General features: G+C 32.2%; 1 protein-coding gene and 1 long non-coding RNA gene across 2 annotated transcripts in view; one reads left to right on the plus strand and one right to left on the minus strand.

Moving 5' to 3' along the window:
- mol (dual oxidase maturation factor 1 mol) overlaps nucleotides 1–27,786 on the plus strand; it is a 200,822-nt gene that overhangs the window by 20,703 nt on the left and 152,333 nt on the right. The window lies entirely within an intron of this gene.
- LOC142227681 (uncharacterized) lies at nucleotides 6,264–6,676 on the minus strand. The gene is made up of 2 exons (XR_012719972.1): nucleotides 6,591–6,676; nucleotides 6,264–6,508 (listed from the first exon to the last, which is right to left on the minus strand). It is a non-coding gene; the product is annotated as an uncharacterized LOC142227681 (long non-coding RNA).

The following is a 27,786-nucleotide window of genomic DNA, read 5'->3' on the forward strand; positions in this document are numbered from 1 at the left end:
TGACAAAATTTTCTATGGATATAAAATTTTGACAAAATTTCTAAAAGAAATAAATTTTTCTACAGAAATAAAATTTTGACAAAATTTTCTATAGAAATTAAATTTTGACAAAATTTTCTATAGAAATAAAATTTTGACAAAATTACTTTTTTAGCAAAACTTAAAAAACTTGTATACTTTTACAATACTCTTTAAATTTGATATTGCATAATTTTAGCACCTTTTGGCTTCGAAAAGTACATTTTTAATACATTTTTAATACTTTTTCGTCAACATCACTTATGTTATCATCCCTGATGTGTAGTCTTTTTTTACGTTCACGCATTCTCTAAGCATGCGCACCTTCATTTATTTGATTTATAGTCCGGTGAACATACGCTGAAAGGGGGATGAGCGGTTTTAAACGTTATTCAGTAAGATAGGCCTAACAACAGCAGCGTTCGTCGGCATGGCATTCATGAATTAATTAATTCAGATTATTTTGTTTATAATCTGTGTAATAAGATACAAATGTTGTTATCAATTGTTGTAGAGTTTTATAGGCCTTGGGGGATAATACAATTCAATGTTTAGGCTTAGAAGGTCTTACAAAACACACAGAATAATTTTGAATTAAATCAAAAGTCCACAGTTAATATGAATGAAGTTATATATGGGTATTTACAATTCTAGCTTTCAGGATGACGGGGACATTCTAACACTTCTATGGTGTTTTTGTGACAAATATGTTCCATGTTCACCGTCCAAAAATAACATTTTGTTCTCAAACCATGTTTGGGGTGATCTCGTGTACAAAGCAAAAAAAAAAGAAAACGTTCTAAAATAGGATATATTTCTCAATACTTCATTTTAAAGGCGGGTTTTACTTGAAACATAACATAATTTCTATTTGAAGTCGAGTTTGAATTGGGAAATTAAAGCTTTCGTTATAAAGCACTTTGATAGAGAAATTTGAAAAACGAAAAGATTAAAATTTCCGTATATGAATCTTTGTTTCAGCGCCGCCTATATGTAATATATGTAATATATATGTATATATATATATATATATATATATATATATATATATATATATATATATATATATATATATATATATATATATATATATATATATATATATATATATATATATATATATATATATATATATATATATATATATATATATATATATATATATATATATATATATATATATATATATATATATATATATATATATATATATATATATATATATATATATACGAATTCAATGGTAAAAGCGTGTATTGCAAAATGTGTTTGGGAGTCTCAATATATAGCTTGGAAAAAATTCAGGCACTGCTCCTCGAGAGAAAAGTGACTACTGTGACCAAATGGAAAAATATGACGTTCCAGATTTATATGTATATATATATATATATATATATATATATATATATATATATATATATATATATATATATATATATATATATATATATATATATATATATATATATATATATATATATACGAATTCAATGGTAAAAGCGTGTATTGCAAAATGTGTTTGGGAGTCTCAATATATAGCTTGGAAAAAATTCAGGCACTGCTCCTCGAGAGAAAAGTGACTACTGTGACACAAATGGAAAAATATGACGTTCCAGATTTATATGTGAAAGATATACTAAAAAAAAAAAAATAAAACAAAAAACCAAAATTGAACGAATATTCATATGCGGATATATTTCCCCTTAGGTTTAATTCGGTATATGTTAAAAATCTATATACTGAGAAGTAAGATTTTTTAATTATATTCCAACAGTAAAAAATGAGGATATGATTAATACGATTAGGATCATCAAATGACGTAGTGGCACACTGATTTACGTGATATTAAAGATTACGCAACCTTAATTTTAGGATGCGAAATTTACAAAATATTAAGCAGAAATTTCTTTAAAATACTGAAAAAATAGTTAAAATATAATTTATAATTTTTGCTTCAAAATTTTTTCATTAAATTTAGGACACAAATTTTGTAAGTTTGCATCCCTCCGTTAAAGTCGCATGTCTTTGAACTAAGGCTAATTGTCCTTAAAGTAAAAAAACACATTTTTGATTTAAAGAAATTGTCCTTAAATTAACTGAAATATTGAAACTTTAGATTTAAGATAAAAACGCTTCAAATATAGGCTAACACTTATTTTGAGGATTTAGAGTCTTTGGGAGCCACCGTGGTGCAATGGTTAGCATGTCCGCCTTGGCCGTCGTGGGTTCGATTCCTGCTTCGACCGAACACCAAAAATCTTTTCCAGCTGTGATTATCCCACCTCAGTAACGCTGGTGACATTTCTGAGGGTTTCAAAGCCGTCCGGACTCGGCTATAAAAAGGAGGTCCCTTGTCATTGAGCTTAACATAGAATCGGGCAGCTCTCAGTGATAAGAGAGAAGTTCACCAATGTGAATCAGTGAGCCTGATACATCGGGCTGCCCCTAATCTAACCTAACCTAGCTTCTTTGGTTTAAAGTTTTTTTCTTTTGGAATTAAGAAAACATTTTTTACTTTGAAGTATCCGTTATAAATTGGATTTTTTTACCTTTATTAATAAACCGCGAAAAGAGAATGAAAATGTTATAAATGAGATATGGATTCAAATTTTAATTTTATTGGTCCTAGATTTAAAGCCAGATAGGTCGCTAAAATGTTTCTTTATTTTAAAGAAGCCGCATCTGTGGCAAAATCCTTAAGGGAAGGTCGAAATCTTTGGATCCAAATAAACTTTTTTTGAGTGCTGGATTAAAAATGAAAAAGCTTCCAATATAGGCTAAGAGTTATTTTGACGATTTTCGATCTTTGATTAAAAGTTTTTTTTTAAATAAATCCTTTTTTACTTTTAAGTTTTTGTTATGATATGGATTTTTAAACTGACTGAGACCTGGCGTTATTACCGTTTTCGTCCGCTTTTTGAATGCGTTGCAACAGTACCAGTATCACGGTAACGATCAATGGTTACGAGAAACGCATGATATATTCACATTTAGATGCTGGAGGACTGTAGCCACTTGTGGCTTTCCGGTCCAATATAAAGCAATCACGCTTGAATTCCATCACGAATAAGTTTATTTCTGAATGCAATAGATGAAAATTTTTTTGTAAGCTTGTAAACAATAAGATGAATTATTATTGGAATAAATCCGACAGTTGTCAGGCGAGCGGTTTAATAAGTATTAGCCACCCTGTATTGCTTATAGAAATAGTATAGCTATCTATGATTGGTGGTAAATAATCGGTACCTCAAGTTTGGGCCTAAATATATTTGTTTTGTTGTCTCAGGTGTTCCTAACCTTTAAAAAGTATTAATTCTTGGATAGTACTCGTATAAAAATTTTGAAATATTTTTCAATTGAATCAGTTCTCTCACAAGTTTTTGGGTAAATTTTTTTTCAGTTACCCTGTTTTCGGTTAATTAAAAGTTCTTTCAACTCTTGACACCCTGGGCAAATTTATTACAAAATTACAACAATGCACAATTCGCTTCTAGTCAATTGGATAATAGCAACAACAAGACTAGCATAATTTGTTATAAATGCTAAAAATATAAATTTTCTGCCGCTGTATAACGACAACTAAAAAGGCATTCACAAACATATTTAGTGTTAAGGTTCAGAAGCCGGTTAAGCCTTCCTTTTTGTTACTGCTACGACTCTCTTGGGGGATGCGGACAAACATGTAAGAAACTTGGCTTATTACAAAACAGTCATGCGGAACACACCTTAGCGCCAACAATGACACAGATACATATGCAAGAAATGTACTTTATGTAGCCAACTAGCATAAAAGTTTCACTCTGTCTGATTTTCGCTTAAAACATAGCAAAAAAATGAAGCAAAATTTTGTTACCACAACAAACGAATTATTAAACAGGTATGTATCAATGTAAAAAAAAAAAAAAACAAATCTGAATGAAATCGATAAACGGTCAAAGGCGATAATGTTGTACCAGCAATCTCTGGCAAATATGGAATTTTTTGGAGACCATGTGGATTTCCATCGCGATAGTAGATAGATTGGGTTTGGTGTACAAGTGTGGTGGATATTGGTATAATACTGGACTTTACGTAAAGTGTGAATCAGATTGTTTTTTTTTTGCTTCTTAAAACAGTCTCAGGTTGAAGTTCAAAATTTTTGGTATTTTTTACACATGCTTTGTTCTTATCAAAGATATGACTTCGTTAAAATAAGTAATAGAGGTTTATTTTACATTTTTAATTGAAGTAAATTTATTGTGTATATATATATATTTAAAATATTTTTCAATATTCTGATAAATATATCATTTAGCCGCAAATTTTTAATTTAATATTTTAGTTTAGTTTTTTTGTATTTATTAATTTAGCATTTTAATTAATAATTTAGCATTTGTAGCATTAATTATCGATCAGGAAAATTTCGAATATGTTAGTACTTGCTGGACTAAAATTCCTCTCGTTTGTATGTAATAATCAGAAGGATCGTTTTGAAAACCACAGTTTAGTATACCATCGTCTCAGAAGATATGATGATATTTTATGATTTTATTCCTGGGAAATGTGCGGACAAATATAGCTACTTCACCGAAAAAAATGTCCGTAATTACACTAAAAAACAAGCATGTCCGGTTACAAAGATTTTGCCTTATCTCTAATGATCTTGGTATTGATTTCGAGCCAAAGAAGCGGAGAACTCAAGTAAGGATACTATTAAGACATAATACTCTTTTAAATTTCGGTTTTGTGTACTTAATTCTAGGAAGGAAATTTTATTTTTTTGTTTTTTTTTTTCAGCGGTTTTTCTTCATATGCTACCAAAGTCCTTTAAAAACGTTTTAACGACAACTTTAATTTCCAAACTCAGACTCGACTTCCAGTAGAAATTATGCATGCTACTTTTCAAGTAAAAAAGTCAAGATGCAAAAAGACAACAAAATTAAAAATAATTTCATTGTTAAAGTCAAGGTAACCTTAGTGCAAAAATTTTTTTTTTATGTTATGATACCCATATTTAAGTCGAATCACTTAATTATAAGGACAATAGGACTTCATTGAAAACTTAATTGACTTTTGGACAAAGAAAAAACTTAATATTTCTCTAAAATTCTATGCTATTCTATGCTAAGTAAAATTCGTATTCGTATTTTTAGGACATGAAATGTTTGGCCTCACGACAATATTTTTTCAGTGTAAACTAACGCTATATTTAACTTATTTTTATTTCTTTAAGCCGATACCTCTACACACAAATTTTTTTTCCGATTCAATCATGAAATTAATTGATCCAATTAATTTTTTAATTGAAATGTCTTCAATCACAGAAATGATAATATCAATTGTAAAATTAATTGAAAGTCAATTAAAAGATTTATTGATCCAATTAAAAAAATTAATTGATACTATCAATTTTTGTGATTGATTTTTGTTTCAATTAAAAAATTGGTTGAATCAATTAAATTTTTAATTGAATATTTTTTAAAACTCAATTAAGATTTTAATTGGAAAAATTTTAGTGAAATTTTTTCCTGTGTAATTGCTATAAATAAATTTATTATAATTTGTAATTCTGGTATAATAAATTAATTAATAAATAAATAACTATTTTTATTTCAAAAAAACATTTATTTGTATTTAAATTTTATTATGTTTTGTTTTTTGAAATTTTCCACAGTTCAATGAGATTTCCTTTTTAAGTATGGCTCTCAACTAAACTAACTAAACTTGGGTATAAAATTCGACGATCGTAAACATAAGTTCGTACAATTCCCTAAATAGTAAGATTTGGCGCCAATGATTTTTTTTCTGGTTTTACCAATGCTTTGAGGAAATCTCATAATGCACCGAAAAAAAAGTTTACTATTTTTTATGAAAAATGAACTAACCCATAGTAAGAATGACCATGATTTGGCGCCAAAGATTTTTTTCATCTGGATAAGTTCATGATTTTCTTATAAATTAGTTCATGCATTACATCGTATTTTAGTTCATTATTACTATGCTGTGGGAAGAATATAGTTAAACTCATTCAAAATATTCCTGCTATCCGGAAAAATTAACAATTTTTTGGGAAACCTGTATTAAGAAATTGGTTTGAAATAAACTGTTTGTCGGTATAATTTTCAAAAAAGTAGAGAAATTGAGGAATCAAAGGTACAACAAGCCTGTATACAACTAAGAAATTTTTCGTACAAAACAAGTCAATTTTCTATAACCACCAGTATTTTATTTCAATGAATTATTATTATATTACACAAAACTATGGCTTATGATATACAATAAAGGAAATATTTTTATTAGTACGTTGGACGCATTTACTTGTCGGTAGTTAGTAATTGCTTCTTCAAAAGAGTAATATTCTATGTTATTAGGACTAAACTAATTAATTTAAATTTCCATGTTTTCTATCCATATGAAAGATATATGTGGCATAAGTTGCTATATTCAATTGAATTGTCCAATTTCATCGATTTTGGCTAACTTTTGTTGGGCTGATTTGGCTTATAAGCATCTGAAATTGCAAAGTTATACAAAATATAAGAAAAATATTATTAATTAATTAATTCTATCGTTCATATTGATCTTTAACTTACGGTTTTCAAGAGTATTTCCTAGAGCCAATAAGGATATCAGCTTAATTAGTATTAAACAGTAAGAATATTCAAAAAATTACCATTACGAGACCTGTCTACCTGCAAGTGAAAAAAATAATTTTTAATAAATTGAAATTTTGGTTTTATTAAAAACGGACAAAATACCGTTTATAGAAAAACTTACCACATTGAAAAATCCATCCAGTAGGTACATTATTGGAATCATATCCATGGACAAATGGGACGTTATTGAAATTATTCTCAGAATATATTGGAAATAAAAAATATTATAAAATTAGACACTTGTCAGTATAGCATTTAGTATTTAAGGTGGATATTAAGTTCGAGTTTAGCGGCTAAAATTGCAATTTCCATGATAAGTTTTCTTTAATAATCCATTATAAAAAATAATCTTTATAAAAAACTTGATTTGGGCTATTCTCCATCAAGTTATATTTAAATTTGTATCGAAGACGTATAATTTTATACTTTGCTTAGTGATTTATTTTTAATTTTAGCGGCTAAACTCGAACTTAGTACTCACCTGTAGGAATTGCTGTAACATAAAAAATATAGATTCAAAAAAATGGTTGCTTCTTAACCTGTGATCCAGATGTAGAATAAATATAAATCATCCTATTACCACTCATGTTGTATATTTTTTATGTAAATCAATTTAAAATCCGCACTAATTTTAAACTAATATATTAACAGAAATATACAGTTCCTTAATCTGTTATTTGTTTTTTTTATCAATAAAAAGCGTTTTTGATTCCTCTAACATCACATCATTCACTTCTCAGTTTCTAAAATGTTTAGAAATAAATGTATTTTCATTAATAACCACCAATACCGCACGTACAATTTTTCAAAATTAAAACCACGTGTGCACTAGATAGGGTCGCGAAAAAAAGTTCATGCAGTCACCCCCCAGTTTTGTAGCATATTTGAAGACAATTTCAGAACACTAAAACTTTTTTTTTCCGTGCACCCTACGACCCCCCGAAATGCAATTTACTGTGCTGTGTCGTCATTTGAAGTCCGATCGAAAAGAAACGCATATCGTTGTTCATGGTTGATCAGGGACTATATTTCGTGCATTGGTCATTTTTGACTCCGACGTCAAATTTGATTTTTAATTTTTTTATTTCGCTTCGTATACCCCTATGATACCCATTTCTTATAACCATTATAAAGATCTTATCAAAATATGAAACTTTTGCTTTGGAAGTATTTAATTATATTCATAAACAAAAAAGTTACAGAGATTTTAAAAAGTCAATAGGTCACCCTACACCATCAAATAGCTTTTGCTGTTTTGTCATGATATCCGATCGAAACCACATGCACATCGTTATTCACATCTACGAAATTAATTTGAAAGGTATTTAATACACACAAACTGTTTATCTGTAAATTTCTAACCGTATCATTGTATACATACTCGTTGTGTGCACTACGGCATTTTCTGCGTTATGCAAAGTTCTTGTGTTTTTGCTTGAACAACTTGAGAGCCTACTGTTTTAAAATCTAACAATCAATCTAACAATAAAAGTAAGTGGTAACGGAATTGTGGAAAATTACGAAGATCGTTATGCTGCTTACACATTGGTTAAATTTCGGCCTTTCAACATCTGACTACGCCGTATTTTTTTTTGCGTTTTCTTGTCATCTTCACAATGGTGAGCAATGTTGTCACATGAGTAAATACTTTAAACAAGAAAATATTAGATTAGATTTGTATTTGATTTGAGTACATTTCATGTTTATTAATTGTACAATTTTATTATGCGGCTAACAACTTTTTAGAATTAATTTATAACAAATCCTGTCGAGAATCAAGTTTTCTATGTTGTTGGCGACTTTTAATTTTGGATATTATATAACCCAATCGTTTATCGAATGTAACATGACTAGTAGATTCATTTTTAACACTTTCGGTGCCTGCTTTCTTTAAATATAAAAGGAATTCAATAACTTGATGATTTGTTGGTAATTTAGTTTTGTCGATAACCCGAGCTTCGAATTTCATTTTGTTTTCACTTTTTTCAAATACTATCAACTGCCTTCTCTCACAAAAATATGGACAGACTTAAGAAATCATGTAGCGAAAGTGTTTGTTAGATTTTTTGCTAGAACAATTTGAGAGCCTACTGTTCTCAAATTGTTCTAGCAAAAACACATGCACTTTGCATAACGCAGAAAATGCCGTAGTGCACACAACGAGTATGTATACAATGATACGGTTAGAAATCTCTGTAACTTTTTTGTTTATGAATATAATTAAATACTTCCAAAGCAAAAGTTTCATATTTTGATAAGATCTTTATAATGGTTATAAGAAATTGGCACCATAGGGGTATACGAAGCGAAATAAAAAAATTAAAAATCAAATTTGACGTCGGAGTAAAAAATGACCAATGCACGAAATATAGCCCCTGATCAACCATGAACAACGATATGCGTTTCTTTTCGATCGGACTTCAAATGACGACACAGCACAGTAAATTGTATTTCGGGGGGTCGTAGGGTGCACGAAAAAAAAAAGTTTTCGTGTTCTGAAATTGTCTTCAAGTATGCTACAAAACTGGAGGGTGACTGCATCAACTTTTTTTTTTGCCTTAGGCCGTGACCCTACCTAGTGTGCACTTTATAAATGCATCAATAGAACTGAATGCAACAATAAAACTCAAAGACACAAATAGTCATAAGGGATACATACCTGCCGTAAAGAAAAACAACTCCACACACACACACACGATCCCTTTCTGATCTTGCTATTGCAAAAAAACAAATGTGCGTGAAGATAAATTCCGAATTTAATTAGTACAGACACAAACCATTTTTTTTGCAGGGCTCTGTTAATTAGTTAACAGAGCTTCATAAAGGAGCTAACAGAGCACTGTAAAGAGTTAACAGAGGTATTTTCTGTCCTAACCAATGACAGATTTATTTTTTGATCACCAGGAAAAATATTAAATGGTCTTCCTGACCAATTTACTTTATCTAAAACTAAACCACCCACTTGTGGCATTGTCACTCACAGCTACATCCACACATATGTCTAAAAATTTTGCAGAAAATTGAGTTTTTAGGCAAAATTTTTTGGGAGGATGGGACTCCAGTGGCCATTGTGTCCAAATGGACAATTGTCCCACTATGACCCATACACCATATGAAAGAGCATGAAGAGCTCTATCGATATTTGATAGAATTTTTTAGATCCGCCGGTCAGTTTTGGAGAAAAATCAATTTCCTTGTAAAATTCTGGACAGGATGCCTCCAGTGGCCATTGTGGCCAAATGGACAATTGTCCCACTATAACCCATACACCATATGAAAGAGCATGAAGAGCTCTATCGATATATGATAGAATTTTTTAGATCCGCCGGTCAGTTTTGGAGAAAAATAAAATTCTTTATAAAATTCTGGACAGGATGCCTCCAGTGGCCTTTGTGGCCAAATGGACAATTGTCCCACTATGACCCACACACCATATGAAAGAGCATAAAGAGCTCTATCGATATTTGATAGAATTTTTTAGATCCGCCGGTCAGTTTTGGAGAAAAATCAATTTCCTTGTAAAATTCTGGACAGGATGCCTCCAGTGGCCATTGTGGCCAAATGGACAATTGTCCCACTATGACCCATACACCATATGAAAGAGCATAAAGAGCTCTATCGATATTTGATAGAATTTTTTAGATCCGCCGGTCAGTTTTGGAGAAAAATAAAATTCTTTGTAAAATTCTGGACAGGATGCCTCCAGTGGCCATTGTGGCCAAATGGACAATTGTCCCACTATGACCCATACACCATATGAAAGAGCATGAAGAGCTCTATCGATATTTGATAGAATTTTTTAGATCCGCCGGTCAGTTTTGGAGAAAAATCAATTTCCTTGTAAAATTCTGGACAGGATGCCTCCAGTGGCCATTGTGGCCAAATGGACAATTGTCCCACTATGACCCATACACCATATGAAAGAGCATAAAGAGCTCTATCGATATTTGATAGAATTTTTTAGATCCGCCGGTCAGTTTTGGAGAAAAATAAAATTCTTTGTAAAATTCTGGACAGGATGCCTCCAGTGGCCATTGTGGCCAAATGGACAATTGTCCCACTATGACCCATACACCATATGAAAGAGCATGAAGAGCTCTATCGATATTTGATAGAATTTTTTAGATCCGCCGGTCAGTTTTGGAGAAAAATAAAATTCTTTATAAAATTCTGGACAGGATGCCTCCAGTGGCCTTTGTGGCCAAATGGACAATTGTCCCACTATGACCCATACACCATATGAAAGAGCATGAAGAGCTCTATCGATATTTGATAGAATTTTTTAGATCCGCCGGTCAGTTTTGGAGAAAAATAAAATTCTTTATAAAATTCTGGACAGGATGCCTCCAGTGGCCATTGTGGCCAAATGGACAATTGTCCCACTATAACCCATACACCATATGAAAGAGCATGAAGAGCTCTATCGATATATGATAGAATTTTTTAGATCCGCCGGTCAGTTTTGGAGAAAAATAAAATTCTTTATAAAATTCTGGACAGGATGCCTCCAGTGGCCTTTGTGGCCAAATGGACAATTGTCCCACTATGACCCATACACCATATGAAAGAGCATAGAGAGCTCTATCGATATTTTATAGAATTTTTTAGATCCGCCGGTCAGTTTTGGAGAAAAATAAAATTCTTTATAAAATTCTGGACAGGATGCCTCCAGTGGCCTTTGTGGCCAAATGGACAATTGTCCCTCTATGACCCACACACCGTATGAAAGAGCATGAAGAGCTAAAAATTGTGTAATTTTTAAAATCATATACTAGATAAGCATGCAAAGTATGATTAAAATTAAAAAACAGTTCATTAATTTTTCAGTTTAAGGTAATGTTACATTTCAAGTTAGGATTAAAATTAAAAAAAAACACAGCACATTAATATTTCAGTTTAAGTTAATTTTATATTATTTGATATTGTACAGTATGATTAAAATTAAAAAAAAAAAAAAACAACAAAAAACAGTTCATTAATGTTACAGTACAAGTTAGGATTAAAATTAAAAAAAAAAAACACAGCACATTAAAATTTCAGTTTAAGTTAATTTTATAATATTATTAGATATTGTACAGTATGATTAAAATTAAAAAACAAAAAAAAAAACAAAAACAAGCAAAACAGTTCATTAATTTTTCAGTTTAAGGTAATTTTACATTACAAGTTAGAATTAAAATTAAAAAAAAAAAAAAAAACAGCGCATTAATATTTCAGTTTAAGTTAATTTTATAATATTATTAGATATTGTACATCTAAAAAATTCTATCAAATATCGATAGAGCTCTCTATGCTCTTTCATATGGTGTATGGGTCATAGTGGGACAATTGTCCATTTGGCCACAAAGGCCACTGGAGGCATCCTGTCCAGAATTTTATAAAGAATTTTATTTTTCTCCAAAACTGACCGGCGGATCTAAAAAATTCTATCATATATCGATAGAGCTCTTCATGCTCTTTCATATGGTGTATGGGTTATAGTGGGACAATTGTCCATTTGGCCACAATGGCCACTGGAGGCATCCTGTCCAGAATTTTATAAAGAATTTTATTTTTCTCCAAAACTGACCGGCGGATCTAAAAAATTCTATCAAATATCGATAGAGCTCTTCATGCTCTTTCATATGGTGTATGGGTCATAGTGGGACAATTGTCCATTTGGCCACAAAGGCCACTGGAGGCATCCTGTCCAGAATTTTACTAGGAAATTGATTTTTCTCCAAAACTGACCGGCGGATCTAAAAAATTCTATCAAATATCGATAGAGCTCTCTATGCTCTTTCATATGGTGTATGGGTCATAGTGGGACAATTGTCCATTTGGCCACAAAGGCCACTGGAGGCATCCTGTCCAGAATTTTATAAAGAATTTTATTTTTCTCCAAAACTGACCGGCGGATCTAAAAAATTCTATCATATATCGATAGAGCTCTTCATGCTCTTTCATATGGTGTATGGGTTATAGTGGGACAATTGTCCATTTGGCCACAATGGCCACTGGAGGCATCCTGTCCAGAATTTTATAAAGAATTTTATTTTTCTCCAAAACTGACCGGCGGATCTAAAAAATTCTATCAAATATCGATAGAGCTCTTCATGCTCTTTCATATGGTGTATGGGTCATAGTGGGACAATTGTCCATTTGGCCACAAAGGCCACTGGAGGCATCCTGTCCAGAATTTTATAAAGAATTTTATTTTTCTCCAAAACTGACCGGCGGATCTAAAAAATTCTATCATATATCGATAGAGCTCTTCATGCTCTTTCATATGGTGTATGGGTTATAGTGGGACAATTGTCCATTTGGCCACAATGGCCACTGGAGGCATCCTGTCCAGAATTTTATAAAGAATTTTATTTTTCTCCAAAACTGACCGGCGGATCTAAAAAATTCTATCAAATATCGATAGAGCTCTTCATGCTCTTTCATATGGTGTATGGGTCATAGTGGGACAATTGTCCATTTGGCCACAATGGCCACTGGAGGCATCCTGTCCAGAATTTTATAAATAATTTTATTTTTCTCCAAAACTGACCGGCGGATCTAAAAAATTCTATCAAATATCGATAGAGCTCTTCATGCTCTTTCATATGGTGTATGGGTCATAGTGGGACAATTGTCCATTTGGACACAATGGCCACTGGAGTCCCATCCTCCCAAAAAATTTTGCCTAAAAACTCAATTTTCTGCAAAATTTTTAGACATATGTGTGGATGTAGCTGTGAGTGACAATGCCACAAGTGGGTGGTTTAGTTTTAGATAAAGTAAATTGGTCAGGAAGACCATTTAATATTTTTCCTGGTGATCAAAAAATAAATCTGTCATTGGTTAGGGCAGAAAATACCTCTGTTAACTCCTTACAGTGCTCTGTTAGCTCCTTTATGAAGCTCTGTTAACTAATTAACAGAGCTCTGCAAAAAAAATGGTTTGTGTCTGTACTAATTAAATTCGGAATTTATCTTCACGCACATAAAAAACAACTCTCACCACAAAAGATACCAACAAGGAACATTCCATTGTCTCTAGAATCAAAACAACCAACAACAGCATAAATGACGCAATAACAAACACAAACAATCATACGAGATATACACAAAATGTCTCTAAAAACTCCCTCGCATGATGTACTCACATTTTCCAGTAGCACGTTTATTGATTAGTTGGAATTCTATCTATAAGTTAAAGTAAGATATATACCAAATTTATGAAGAATCTATAAAAATGATATACACCCGCCAAGGATTATATTAACTACGTTTTATTCTAATTTATCTAAAATTTTCAATGTGAGGAAAAACACTCCAACATATAATAAAAAGGGAAATAATCTGTAGGTAGTCATCGTACGAATCGGTAATGTCGTTAAGTTAATTTTTACTACAAAAATTTTTTTCCATACAAAATTTTTTCTTAGTAAATTGTCCACATTTCGTAGTAAGATTTTTATATTGCCCATGTATTTTTATAATAGAATCAACGATGCATTAACTACTGTGTTGGAAATTTATTTAAGGAAAAATCCTTCCCATTTCGTAGTTAGTGAACTAAAAAACATTTACTGAATTTTTATAAGTTTTCCTTTAGCTAAGTTAATTTTCGTTGTGGTTACGAAAAATGAACTATATTACAGTAAATTTGTTGAACTATGTGAAAGTTAAAATGGTCCTTAATTTTACAAGACACTTTTTTTTCTGTGTGTGGAGTATAATTTAATTTTCTCACGACGTAGTTTATTGTTGCTATAAATCAGTTTACTTTTTTTCTGTGTTTGTATATGAAAAATTGGTCCATATCGGACCATAAATATATATAGCCCCCATATAAACCGATCCAGAAATTTGATTTCTGGAGCCTCATGGAAGAACAATTTTTATCTGATCCAGTTGAAATTTGGCTCTCTAATTACCGGGTGAATTGTTTTGAGAAATTTTCATTGATTTCAAAATTTTTTGAGTAGGTTAGAAAAATGAACTAAAATGGGGGACAATTGTACACAAATCAAGCATACAAATTTGCTAAATGTGTGTCTACCACAAAATAGTTCAGAATTTCTTAAAATTTATAAATTTTACCAATAATGCGCAATTTTTTGAATATGTCGAGAAATATTTAAAGTGTGGTTTTCTAAGAGCTTGCGGACTAGAAATTTAAATAAAACACATGTCAAGTTATGATATGGCCAATAAATTATTTGGTAGATAATTTATTGTCATTTAACATTTAAATATAATTTCGTGTATATGGCCTCCAATTTTCGACCACATTTTCAAGTATTTGAGGGCATATTTTAGCACTGACACGTTGATAATTTCGTTTATATGGCCTCCTATTTTCGACCACATTTTCAAGTATTTGAGGGCATATTTTAGCACTGACACGTTGAATATTGGTTTCCAAAGCGCCGATCGTTGCTGGTTCATCATGTAAACCAATGACTTCAGGTATCACCACAAAACCTAATCGAGTGGCGTCAAATCACACGAACACGGAGGCCAATTTCTCCATTCTTTGGTCCATTTCTCGAAATAATGTTGTAGTTGAAATGTTTTCAATAAGTCCATTTTTTCAGCCGCAGTACGACAAGTGGCACCATCCTGTTAAAACCACATTTCGTTAACATCCATAAAGAAAAAAATCAAATTTGTTTCCTTGAATCAGGTACGCAAAACTCAAATTTAAAAGAGAATTGTGACTCAAAGATTACCTTACTTCAATTCTCCGCTTTTTTTGGCTCGGAGTCAACGCCAAAACCATTAGTGTAATGACAAAATCTTTAGAATCGGGCATGCTTTTTTCAGTGTAAAATATAGTTTTTATCTCATCCATGCTTACAATTTAGCTCTTGGTAATGCAGCAAGTGCCTCCTAGCAGCCCTAGGGAATGTAAACAAAATTTCCATTTAATAGTAACGGCTTCTCAATTTCGCACTATGTTACCTTCATGATTATATTGTAATGAGAGTTTTTGTTGATTAGTTTTGTCAGAAGTCCTCAGAGATAATCTTATGGAATATTATTACTTGTCGATAATAAATTTTTTGTCTTAAATCACGAAATTAATTGATCCAATTAATTTTTAATTGAAATTTCTACAATCACAGAAATGATAGTAGCCCCACCAAGGTCAATTAAAAAATTAATTGATACAACTAATTTTTGTCATTGATTTTTGTTTTAATTAAAAAATTTGTTGAATCAATACTTGTTTATTTGAATATTGTTTAAAACTCAATTAAAATTTTAATTGGAAAAATGTTCGTGATATTTGTTTCTGTGTATGAGGAAATACTTCTATACAGTAATTTCGAAGCTACATTATAGGCATGGACGATATAAAGGGTGATACGGTTAAAATTTGGTCAATATAAACTTGACGTATTTCTTTCAATTTTGCATTTAAAAAACCTGAACACCCCTCATTTTAAAGGTGTGTGTGTGTAGAATGTTGCTCCTATTTTGATTTTGGAATTCACTCTTCAGTTGTCAAAATGCCGCACGCAAAGCTGGCAAAATCGCTAAAAGTTGCCAAATCAACCGTTACAAATGTAATCAAAGTGTTTGGGGAACGTCTGTCCACAGCCAGGAAGTCTGGATCGGGGGGAAATCGAAACCCGGAAGCCGCTGAGACGACAAAGAGAGTTGCCGGTAGTTTCAAGCGAAACCCTAACCTCTCTCTCTGAGATGCAGCAAATAAGCTGGGTGTATCGTCTACAACCGTGCATCGAGCCAAAAAACGAGCCGGACTATCGACTTACAAGAAGGTAGTCACTCCAAATCGCGATGATAAACAAAATACGACGGCCAAAGCGCGATCCCGGAGGCTGTAGACGACGATGCTGACGAAGTTTGATTGCGTGGTAATGGACGACGAAACCTACGTCAAAGCCGACTACAAGCAGCTTGCGGGACAGGAGTTTTATACGGCAAAAGGAAGGGGAAAGGTAGCAGATATTTTCAAGCACATAAAACTGTCAAAGTTCGCAAAGAAATATCTGGTTTGGCAAACCATCTGTACCTGTGGCTTTAAAAGCAGCATTTTCATAGCTTCCGGGACTGTCAACCAAGAAATTTACGTGAAAGAGTGTTTGAATAAACGTCTGCTGCCTTTCCTGAAGAAACACGGTTGTTCCGTACTGTTTTGGCCGGATTTGGCATCTTGCCATTACGATAAAAAGGCCATGGAGTAGTACACCGCCAACAACGTGCAGGTGGTTCCCACGGACAAGAACCCTCCCAACACGCCAGAGCTCCGTCCCATTGAGAAATACTGGGCTATTGTCAAGCGGAACCTAAAGAAGACCAAAAAAACTGCTAAGGACGAGCAGCAGTTCAAGGCAAACTGGCTTTCTGCGGCGAAGAAGGTGGACAAGGTGGTTGTACAAAATCTGATGGCAGGTGTCAAGCGTGAGGCCCGGCAATTCGGATTTGGAAAAGCGAAAACCTAACTGAATATTTTTTCTGAATTTTATACTAATTGAACTTGAAAAAGAAATTTAATTTGATTTTTTAAATAAACGATTTCACCGATTTACACGCGTTTTCCCTTGACCAAATTTTGACCGTATCACCCTTTATGAGCAATCAATTTGGTTTCCGTTGAAAGAACAGCAAATACATTGACATTAAATTTTAGTACTCATGATAACATGATGTATGGTAAATCTGTAATGATGGTAAATCTTTATTCCCAATTTTTCATAAGAAAATTAAATTTATAGAGATGCATCTGTGTACCATATAGGCTGAATAAGTATCAATACAATGTGGTACTGATAAGAATGCGAATCTAATCCATTTGTCTATGCCTCGCTGTCATTCCTAATTCCTACGCATCGTCGTTGCATTTCTCTGAATTCACGACTGGGCGTTAGCAATTTGTGTTTTCATATAAAGGCAAAAGTTTCAGAGAGTCATAAAATTTCAGAGGAGTGGCCTTCAAACCGGTTTTCAGATGTAATCACGTTTCCGGATACATTCATCAATCACCCCCATTCGGCATACACCTCGCCTATATGGTAAAAAAGGCAAATTTGCAAAATTAACGTAATATTTGGCTACTTCAAATTTTCGTCGCCGCAATACCAGTCTCACATTTATTACAACTTCACATCTAAACTCCAAACACTTGCTGCTACTGCAGACAATCAAGGCAAATAAAATTCATCAATGCGTATTAGCGTGGCTGGCCTCAAATCATGTTATGACCGTTTTCGTTTTCATTCAAAAGCTGGTTTTTTCTACCATGGACTATTCCGCCGACCATCCAGTTATTGAGAAAAAGAAACGTGTTGTAAAAAGTGCAAACATTTCCGTCTTTTGCAGTTTTTGTGTGTTTTTCTCCTTCCATCTTAACGTTTGCTCATCTGGGGGATCGTCGTCGTCGTTGTTGTCGTAATAACAACAGTTTCACTTTCTTTTGGTCTTGAAAAGAGACTACAACAAAAATAATGACACCACAATTTACAACAACAAATATAAAATGAGAGATAACCGGCATAAAAGTTTGCGGGGAAGTTGTAGATTCCATGCAGAGATGCCAGATTTTCGAGGAAATCTAATAAAACAGGGTGTATACTACATAAGAAAAAAAAATACATTCAGGGTGAAATGATCTCCGTGATTTTGTAATGTGTAGAACGTGTATTTAGTTTTCGTTACACTGTTAGAAAAATATGTTTTTCATATGTTCCGATATAAACAAAATGTGTTTCGGGCACGATTTTAAACCACAATATATTTAAGTGCGAACATGTAATGTTCCTAAACTAACACTAAATGTTTGGGACATCTATGTTAATATGTTAGAATATATTATGTTTGGGGCATCAATGTTTCATAAAAGTTATATGTGTGAATACAAACATATATAAATTTACTAATTTCGACTAAACATACATATGTTGTGATATTTTATTCAAAGCGACAGAGAGAGTATAGAGAGAAATAGAGATGGAAACCGGGAGAGTTGACGAAAGATATCAATATAACACAGCAAAAGAGTCAAAAGAGAACAATTTCTGTGAAACCGCTTGTATGTTGTTTCGGAAAACTGTTTTATGATAAGGCCAAAAATTTGATATGTTTAAGTCTAAATATTATTTAATTTGAATAAAGAGAATATACATTCTGAACCAAGAGAATAGACATTTGAAAAACAAACAGCTTATGTTTTCGCCTTGAGAGCAGCATTTTATGTATGTGTGGACATGTGTTTTGTTTATCATTTTGGCATTATGGGCACAATTTTTTTCTTGGTTCGTTAAAAGAAATCAGGGGTCTTCATAAAAATAACGAAAGGGCACTATACTCTTTTTAGAGTTGGGACAGTAAAATGAAATAAGGAGGAAATAGTGAAAAATTACACAGTAAAATGTAAAAAAACAAACTTTAGTTCCTCTTTATTAAAAAGTAGTCCACGAGGAGTTGACGGACACCATCAAATATAAAAGCGGGCATTAAGTTCGAGTTTTACAGCTAAAACAATTTAAAAAGTTTATTTTCTTTAAAATGAATTTTTAAAGAAAAATAAAAGGAATTTTAGAGCGATGGTGTTAAATGCTAGTAAAAAACTGTTCAGTCCTAAATAAATTTATGTTTATATTATAAAATTATGTATGTATGTTTATACTCGACTCCACGTTCTTCTTTTGTTAGTTTTTGAATTCCTTCCAAATTTTAAAGTTTTGTACAAAAACAGTTTTTTATTACAAGATTGTTATTTTTGCAATAAAAAATAATATTTTATCCAAAAATCAGTCAATTTCGTTTATATCAAGCACTGTTACTGACTATAAATCTTTAATAACACACATTTCGAAGTTTCATTTAAAAAAAATTAATATAGTATAAATATAAATGTGTAAATTAAAAAAAAAAAAAAAAAAAAAAAATGTTCGGTCGGAGCAGGGATTGAACCCACGACCCTTTGCATGCAAGGCAGACATGCTAACTACTGCTGCACATGGCAAACAAATGTATTTTTCTGTTAAATAATGTTATGTTTGCATGGGCTCGTGGGCGCTGCTAACTATGCTATATAAATGTAACTTAAAACGATAATTATCTACTGGTGACTATAACTACGTAGCCCAGTGGATAGTGTGTTGGCTTACAAACTGTATGGTCCTCGGTTCGATTCTCCGTGCAGGCGAAAGGTAAAATTTAAAAAATTTATAAAAGTGAATAATTTCTTCAACATTATTTGTATTACAGAGAAAGGTTCCAATAACTAAAAAATTTCGTGGAAGTGAAAATTACGAGTATGTTAGGGAATGAGCACAATCGTGTTTGGGAAAAATTCTTCCAAGCATATAATATGTTTGGCTCAAAATGCTTCCAAACATATAATATGTTCAAATAAAACAAACATATTAATGTTTCGGCAGTATGCAATAATATATGTGCTTCCTGCAAAATATGTTTGGAACATATGTTAAAGAAGCGATTTTTTTTGAGGGTGTATACATCGAAAGAACAAAAATTGACATGTACACTCAAAAACCAGTGAACCGACCAGGGAAGATAGGTTTTAGAAAATTTTGGGTAATTTTAGAAAATTTTGGCTAAACTGTATTACAAACACACTTGTTACACTAAAAAAAAACAGTGAACACACCAGGAAGAAAAATTTTGGTTAATTTTAGAAAATTAAGATTATTTTTAGAAAAATTTAACTAAACTGTGTTACAAACGCTTACATCCCACCGATATCACAAAAATAAGTAAATATTTTTCGACAAATTCGAGAAAATTTATTAGAAATAATTATTTTTTTTAACTTGTTAAAGATAATTTTTTAATTTGAAGGAAAAAAGTGGAGTTCAATATTGAAAGAATGTCTTTAGTGCCATACAAAGTTCAAGATGGGCACATTTGTAGTAAAATTTATAAATTTAAGGAAATAATGAACTATTTTTTGAAAAGTACAAATTTAGTAAATCTTTAAAATTTAACTAACATATGCAAAAAAAAATATTAGAGTAAAGGAAACTTTCTCCAAAAATTATAATTCCATGAAGTAAAAGAAAGAAGAACATTTGCGAAGTTTGAAGGAAAATATTGGAGTTCAAACTGGCAAAAATGTCTTTAGTACCATACGAACTATTGGTAAAATTTACAAATTTTAAGAAATTCTGAACTAAAGGGTGATTCTTTTGAGGTTAGGATTTTCATGCATTAGTATTTGACAGATCCCGTGGGATTTCAGACATGGTGTCAAAGAGAAAGATGCTCAGTATCCTTGGCATTTCATCATGAATAGACTTACTAACGAGCCACAACGTCGAATTTTCAGTGAATGGGCCCTAGAAAAGTTGGCAGAAAATCCGCTTTTTTATCGACAAATTTTGTTCAGCGATGAGGCTCAGTTCTGGTTGAATGGCTACGTAAATAAGCAAAATTGCCGCATTTGGAGTGAAGAGCAACCAGAAGCCGTTCAAGAACTGCCCATGCATCCCGAAAAATGCACTGTTTGGTGTGGTTTGTACGCTGGTGGAATCATTGGACCGTATTTTTCCAAAGATGCTGTTGGACGCAACGTTACGGTGAATGGCGATCGCTATCGTTCGATGCTAACAAACTTTTTGTTGCCAAAAATGGAAGAACTGAACTTGGTTGACATGTGGTTTCAACAAGATGGCGCTACATGCCACACAGCTCGCGATTCTATGGCCATTTTGAGGGAAAACTTCGGAGAACAATTCATCTCAAGAAATGGACCGGTAAGTTGGCCACCAAGATCATGCGATTTGACGCCTTTAGACTATTTTTTGTGGGGCTACGTCAAGTCTAAAGTCTACAGAAATAAGCCAGCAACTATTCCAGCTTTGGAAGACAACATTTCCGAAGAAATTCGGGCTATTCCGGCCGAAATGCTCGAAAAAGTTGCCCAAAATTGGACTTTCCGAATGGACCACCTAAGACGCAGCCGCGGTCAACATTTAAATGAAATTATCTTCAAAAAGTAAATGTCATGGACCAATCTAACGTTTCAAATAAAGAACCGATGAGATTTTGCAAATTTTATGCGTTTTTTTAAAAAAAAAAAAGTTATCAAGCTCTTAACAAATCACCCTTTATTTTGTAGGAGATACCAATTTAGTAAACCATTATGCTTAATTATACCCACCACCATAGAATGGTGTCGGGGGTATAATAAGTTTGTCATTCCGTTTGTAACACATCGAAACATCGATTTCGATATAACCATGTCCGTCTGTCTGTCTGTTCTAATCACGCTACAGTCTTCAATAATGAAGCAATCGTGCTGAAATTTTGCACAAACTTGTTTGCACAAACTCGCCGACCTCCCGATTTGCGGTATTGGGCTTATAGAAACCGTAGTTTTTATCCAATTTGTCTGAAATTGGACATCTGGAGGTATTTTAGAACCATAAAGAGATGTGCCAAAAATAGTGAGTATTGGTCCATGGTTTGGTGTAGCTCCCATATAGACCGATCTCCCAATTTTACTTCTTGCGCTTCTAGAATCCGTAGTTTTTATCCAATTTGCCTGAAATTGGAAATCTAGAGGTATTTTAGGACCATAAAGAGGTGTGGCAAGAATGATGAGTATCGGTCCATGTTTTGGTATAGCCCATATATAGACCGATCTCCCTGTTTTACTTCTTGGGCTTATAGAAAACGTAATATTTATCCAATTTGCATGAAATTGGAAATCTAGCGGTATTTTAGAACCACAAGGAAGTGTGCTAAAAATGGTGAGTATCGGTCCATGGTTTGGTATAGCCCCCATATAGACCGATCTCCCGATTTTACTTCTTGAGCTTATAGAACAGTAGTTATTGTCCAATGAACCTGAAATTGAAAATCTGGAGAGATTTTTAGAACTATAAATAGGTGTGCAAGAAATGATTTTATTGTTTGAGATTCGAGAAACCGTAGTTTTTATTCAATTTGCCTGAAATTTGAAATCTTGAAGTATTTTAGGACCATAAAGAGTAGTGTCGAAAACTTTGTATTTTAGTATACCGCCCATAAGACCGATGTCCCGATTTAACTCCATGGGTTTTTAGAAACCGTAATTTTTATCCGATTGAAATTGTATATATATACAGGTATTTTAGACCACAAACACACGTATAGGATTTAGTTTTTATCGTAAGGTAAGGCCTCCACTACTTGAGGGTACAGAAAGTGTACTGATCATGAAAATTGTTAGAAACTAAATGTGAAATTTCCAGATTTTACTTCTGTAATCATTTAAATAATGGGGGTGAAAATCTTCAGATTTAAGATTTCAAATAATCATTTTCTTGCACACTTACAAGAGATTCCTCTTAAACTCAAACAAAAATGGTTCTTATAAATCCAGAATCTGATATAGTCTTCATAGGTAAAATCTTTAAATTTATCTTCGGGAAGTGTACTGGTTGAACTGCTCTGCTTGGGAGAATATCTGTCATCAAACCCCATGAAATTTCAAAGGAAACCATAATATTTGATTTATGGTCGTGGGTATTTAAGATTCGGCCCGGCCGAACTTACTGCTGTATATACTTGTTTTTATATAATTTTTCCCCTTTTTAGTTCGTTTAGCTAACGTACACAAAAAGTTATTAATGTCAAGAAATTTTTCTCAAAACATAATAATTCCATGGACTAAAATAGATCTAAAATGGATCTAGTGTCATATACACTCAATAAAGAGTTTACGTGGATCCATAGATTTTGGCCTACACTTAAGGATTTTGGTATTAATTCCGAGCCAAAGACATTTTTTAGCGACCCATGTGTCTTTAAATCTAGGATCAATAAAATTAAAATTAGGATACAGATCTCAAGTATCGAACTTTCATTCTTTTTTTGCGAGGTATATTAATAAAGCTATTCACCTACAAACAACTACCAGTTCAAAAATCCAAATTATAACGGATACTTCACAGTAAAAACGTTTTCTTAATTCCAAAAAAAAAAAAAAAAAAAAAAAAAAAAAAAAAAAAAAAAACTTTAAACCAAAGATTAGATTATTAGATTACATTATTTTAGTTAATTTAAGGACAATTTCGTTAAATCAAAAATGTATTTCTTTATTTTAAGGAAATTTGCCTTAGTCCAAAGACATATGGATTTAATGAAGGGACGCAAATTTCCATAATTTGTGCCCTAAAAAATTTGTTGAAGTAAAGATTATAAACTTTATTTTAAATAAATTTGTCCTCATTATTTTGTTAATTGCACATGCTAAAATTTAGGTTACATAATTTATTAAAAATCATGTAACTATTTTTTTCAGTGTAAGGTTAACTTTTTTAAGTGTATTAATTAGTCTATAAAACCTTTTATTTTATTCAATTTATTTTATTTAGTGATTGATTTTAGATCATTATATGTTAGCTGCAATTAATAAAGTAGTTGATTTTGTTTAAGACGAAAAACCCATTTTATATTTAACTTTTGGTTATCATCTTGTATCCAGATCAAGGAACTCTGGACTAAGATGGGATTAGCTAATTTGCTACCAATCACATAGGTAAGAATTACTGCGACAACAACCCAGAAGATATTGATTTGACAACATGTAATGGTGTCTATGCACAGGGAAGATCTTGGACTCCACATAAAGATGGCCCATAAATTGCAATAGCATGGTCAGAAAGTAACCCCGGGAATCTTGGGGTAGTTTGTAGTCGGAATTATTACGCCATCGACTCTGACAATCAACTGCCTGCGTACTTCTTCAAAATGTATGACTTCTGACAAAATTCTATTTTCTTGTGAAAAATGTTGAGTTAAAAAAATATCGCGACAATAATATACACTCATAATATGAGAGGATCTCTAAAGCAAAAGTGATACATAAACTAAGCTAATGTTAATTATCTTCAAAATGCAAGTGAAATCTTCTCATCTTCTCTTCCTTAACCTCTTGGATTGTAAGCGTAATCAGTACGCGGTATTAGTGTCGTATGTGGTTTTAGTCAGCTGAAGCTTAAGATATTTTTGCTATTCTTTATGGTCTTCAGTTTCTATTTCACTGTATGCGTTTTCCTTTAGTAGTTTTCAACGCATTTCAAAGACGAACTTGCAATAATCACTTTGTTATTGACTTTAACATATGCTTGTTAATTATAGAATATGAAATATGCACAGTGTGTAAACATATATCTGGCAACTTAAAAAATGAATATCAAAAAAATGGAAACAGAGGAAAACACATTTTTTTACTTCTTCTTGTAGGTAATTATTGTTTGTATTGTAAAGCCGAGGTTAAATGAAACCTTTTTCAAATCAAGTGTGAAGCCTTTTTCAAATTAAATGAAACCTTTCACAAGTCAAGTGAAACTTTTCAGCTCAAACCGTGAAGAATATACTTACTTTCACTATGAATATTCGTTTCGATAAAACAATTTCTAATATAGGAAGTGGTCAGATCAGAGTAATTTTGATTGGTATGAATATGGGACTATCCAAATTTCCTGTCCATTTTCAACCCCCTGTTGGGCTTTGAGTTGCATCGTAAGTCGTCCTTCTGCTCTCCAATTTGTGGTTCGCACGACAGAGGTTGCAATTTTTGAAGGCTATGAGACTCAGTTTATATTATTTTTTTAATATTTTTATGAAATAAACAAGTAAGTAATGTCTAAAGTCGGGACCTTCACCACTATATATACCAAACTCCTTCACATTTGTTGGGAGCTATATAAAGGTTTATATTCTCATATACAAATGTTTAAATCTGAACAGATTTGGAGAAAAGGTCTTATAATTCTACAAAATTCCTAACCTTAAAATTTAAATCAGCTAACGCCCAATGGAAATATAAGGCTCGAGCTATTCTTATGCAATTGCATAAAAAAGCAATTATTTATCGGGCGATACATATGTATTACAGAAATAAGACAATATTGGGCATTTTTTGCTACTTAGCACGGGTGATTTTACAAGGATATTAGATAGATCTAGCCAAGATAGGTGGTCAGTTGTAGGTTGTGAAATATTATTTAGCCAAATCTGGGGTCTTATCTAAATCTCAAACAGTCTGTGGAATGTCGGACATTACAGTGTGTAGTATATGACTTGGCCACATTTGCCTCAACAAAAAAGATCTCAAGCTTGGCAAAAATATAGAATTTTACCTAAACCAAAATATATGGAGGCTTTATCTAAATCTGAAGCAAATTGGGTCAAATTCAATGCACATAAATAGAATATTGAATATTTTTTCTGTATAAAATGTCAAGTCAATTGGAAATAACAATTTTAATTTCAAATAGAATTTTAGCTATTGAAAATAGGTGTAACACATAAAATATTCTACCATACTTCCACAAATCAGGCTCATCATTTAAACTTCGTATGGAACTAAAGACATTTTTGTAATTTTTAACTCCAATGTGGTGTCACAATGGACTGAATAGTTTAAGTGAGCCTGATACATCGGGCTGGCACCTAACCAAGCCTAACCTAAGGATTTTGGTGTTGACTCCGAGCCAAATATACGACTTCTTTAAAATAAATCTAGGATCAATAAAATTAAGGATATCGAATTTTCATTTTCTCTTCGCGGTATATTAATAAAGCTATTCACGTTGAAGCACATGCCAGTTTTAAAATCCACATTTTAGCGGACACTTTAAAGTAAAAAATGTTTTTTATAATTCCAAAAACTTTAAATAAAAGATGCTAAATCCTCAAAATAAGTCTTAGCCTATAGTTGAAGCATTTTTATCATAAATCTAAAAACTCAATATTTCAGTTAATTTAAGAACGATTTTTTTAAATCAAAAATGTGTTTTCTTACTTTATGGAAATTTGCTTTAGTTCAAAGATATACGATTTTAACGGAGGGAAGCAATGCTTCCAAAATTGTTGTCCTCAATTTAATAAAAAAATTTAAGCAAAGATAATAAACTCTATTGTAATTAAAATGTCTGTATTTTAAAGAAATTTGCTTTTAATATTTTGTAAATTGCTCATCCTAAAATAAAAAATCCCGGGCTTTGGGATTAGTCCCCTCGCGAAAATCCCGGGATTTCGGGACGGGAATTATCCCGGGTGATAGCCCTAATATTTTCACATGAAAGAAAATGTTGTTGGACAAGGCTATGGTCACACTAGGCAAATATTTGACCAAAATGAGTGTCAAACATTTTTCCAGAATCATTTTCCAAATATCTGGATACGGTTTTTGAAAAATAATCCTATCATGATGTTTATATCCAATATGAGCTAAAAATGTTCGCTGGTTTGGTTGTGGCAACGGATTCGTTTTTTGATTTCTGTCAAATATTTGCCCAGTGTGACCATAGCATAAGATTATCTTGGCTTCAATAATTGTGAAATATTCTTCAAGAGCAATGAAATCCTCTTTAAATGTAGTGATGTTTTGTATCATGACTCCAAAGATAAAAAGCATTCAAAAATAGGAGATGTCTTTCAACACTTTATTTGAAACAGCTTAATTACTAATTGATGTCGAGTATTTGTTTTTTGGAATAGAAGTTGTAGTTAATACTTTTCAAAGAAAAAATTTGAAAAAACGAATAAGTTCAATTTTGTTTCCTAGTATCAAGTACGAGGAACTCAAATATAAAAGAGAATTGAGACTTAAAGGGATCATTGCTTTAATTTTCCGTGACCGTACTCTCCATAAGAGCTTGAACTATACTGAATAATTTGTACTCGTATATGTTCCATGAGAAGGAAACCGACCCATTTTTGTCAGCAGTGGCTGACCATTGACGTATCTAGGCAACTTTAGCCAGGGGTCTATATCCCCTCTATCTATACTACAGTAACAATACTCGTATATAATGGAAAATCGTACATAGGTTTTTAAATTCTAGGGGGTGCTAAATTTTTGTGGAGGGTAGCCCTCCCCCAGAGGCCTTTCTATGCTTATGCAGGCTGACACTAAATGTTTGCATACGGCGGCGGACAATTATCCATCGTAAAATCAGTTTGATTTACAATCAAACGTATATTTCATTCAAATTTTCTGAGCTAAATCTTTGCAAAATTATTATAGCAGTTTGAAACTGATTGTGGAAGAAAGGTTTAAAATTTTGGGAAAAAATTCGACAATTATTAATATGTACATTTTTATGATTTAAACCGATATATTTGATGCATTGGCGGATAAATTGGAGTCCAGATGACATATTCGGCGGTTG

The sequence above is a fragment of the Haematobia irritans genome, chromosome 2 (assembly GCF_050003625.1).
Source record: "Haematobia irritans isolate KBUSLIRL chromosome 2, ASM5000362v1, whole genome shotgun sequence".
Taxonomy (NCBI): Eukaryota; Metazoa; Arthropoda; class Insecta; order Diptera; family Muscidae; genus Haematobia; species Haematobia irritans.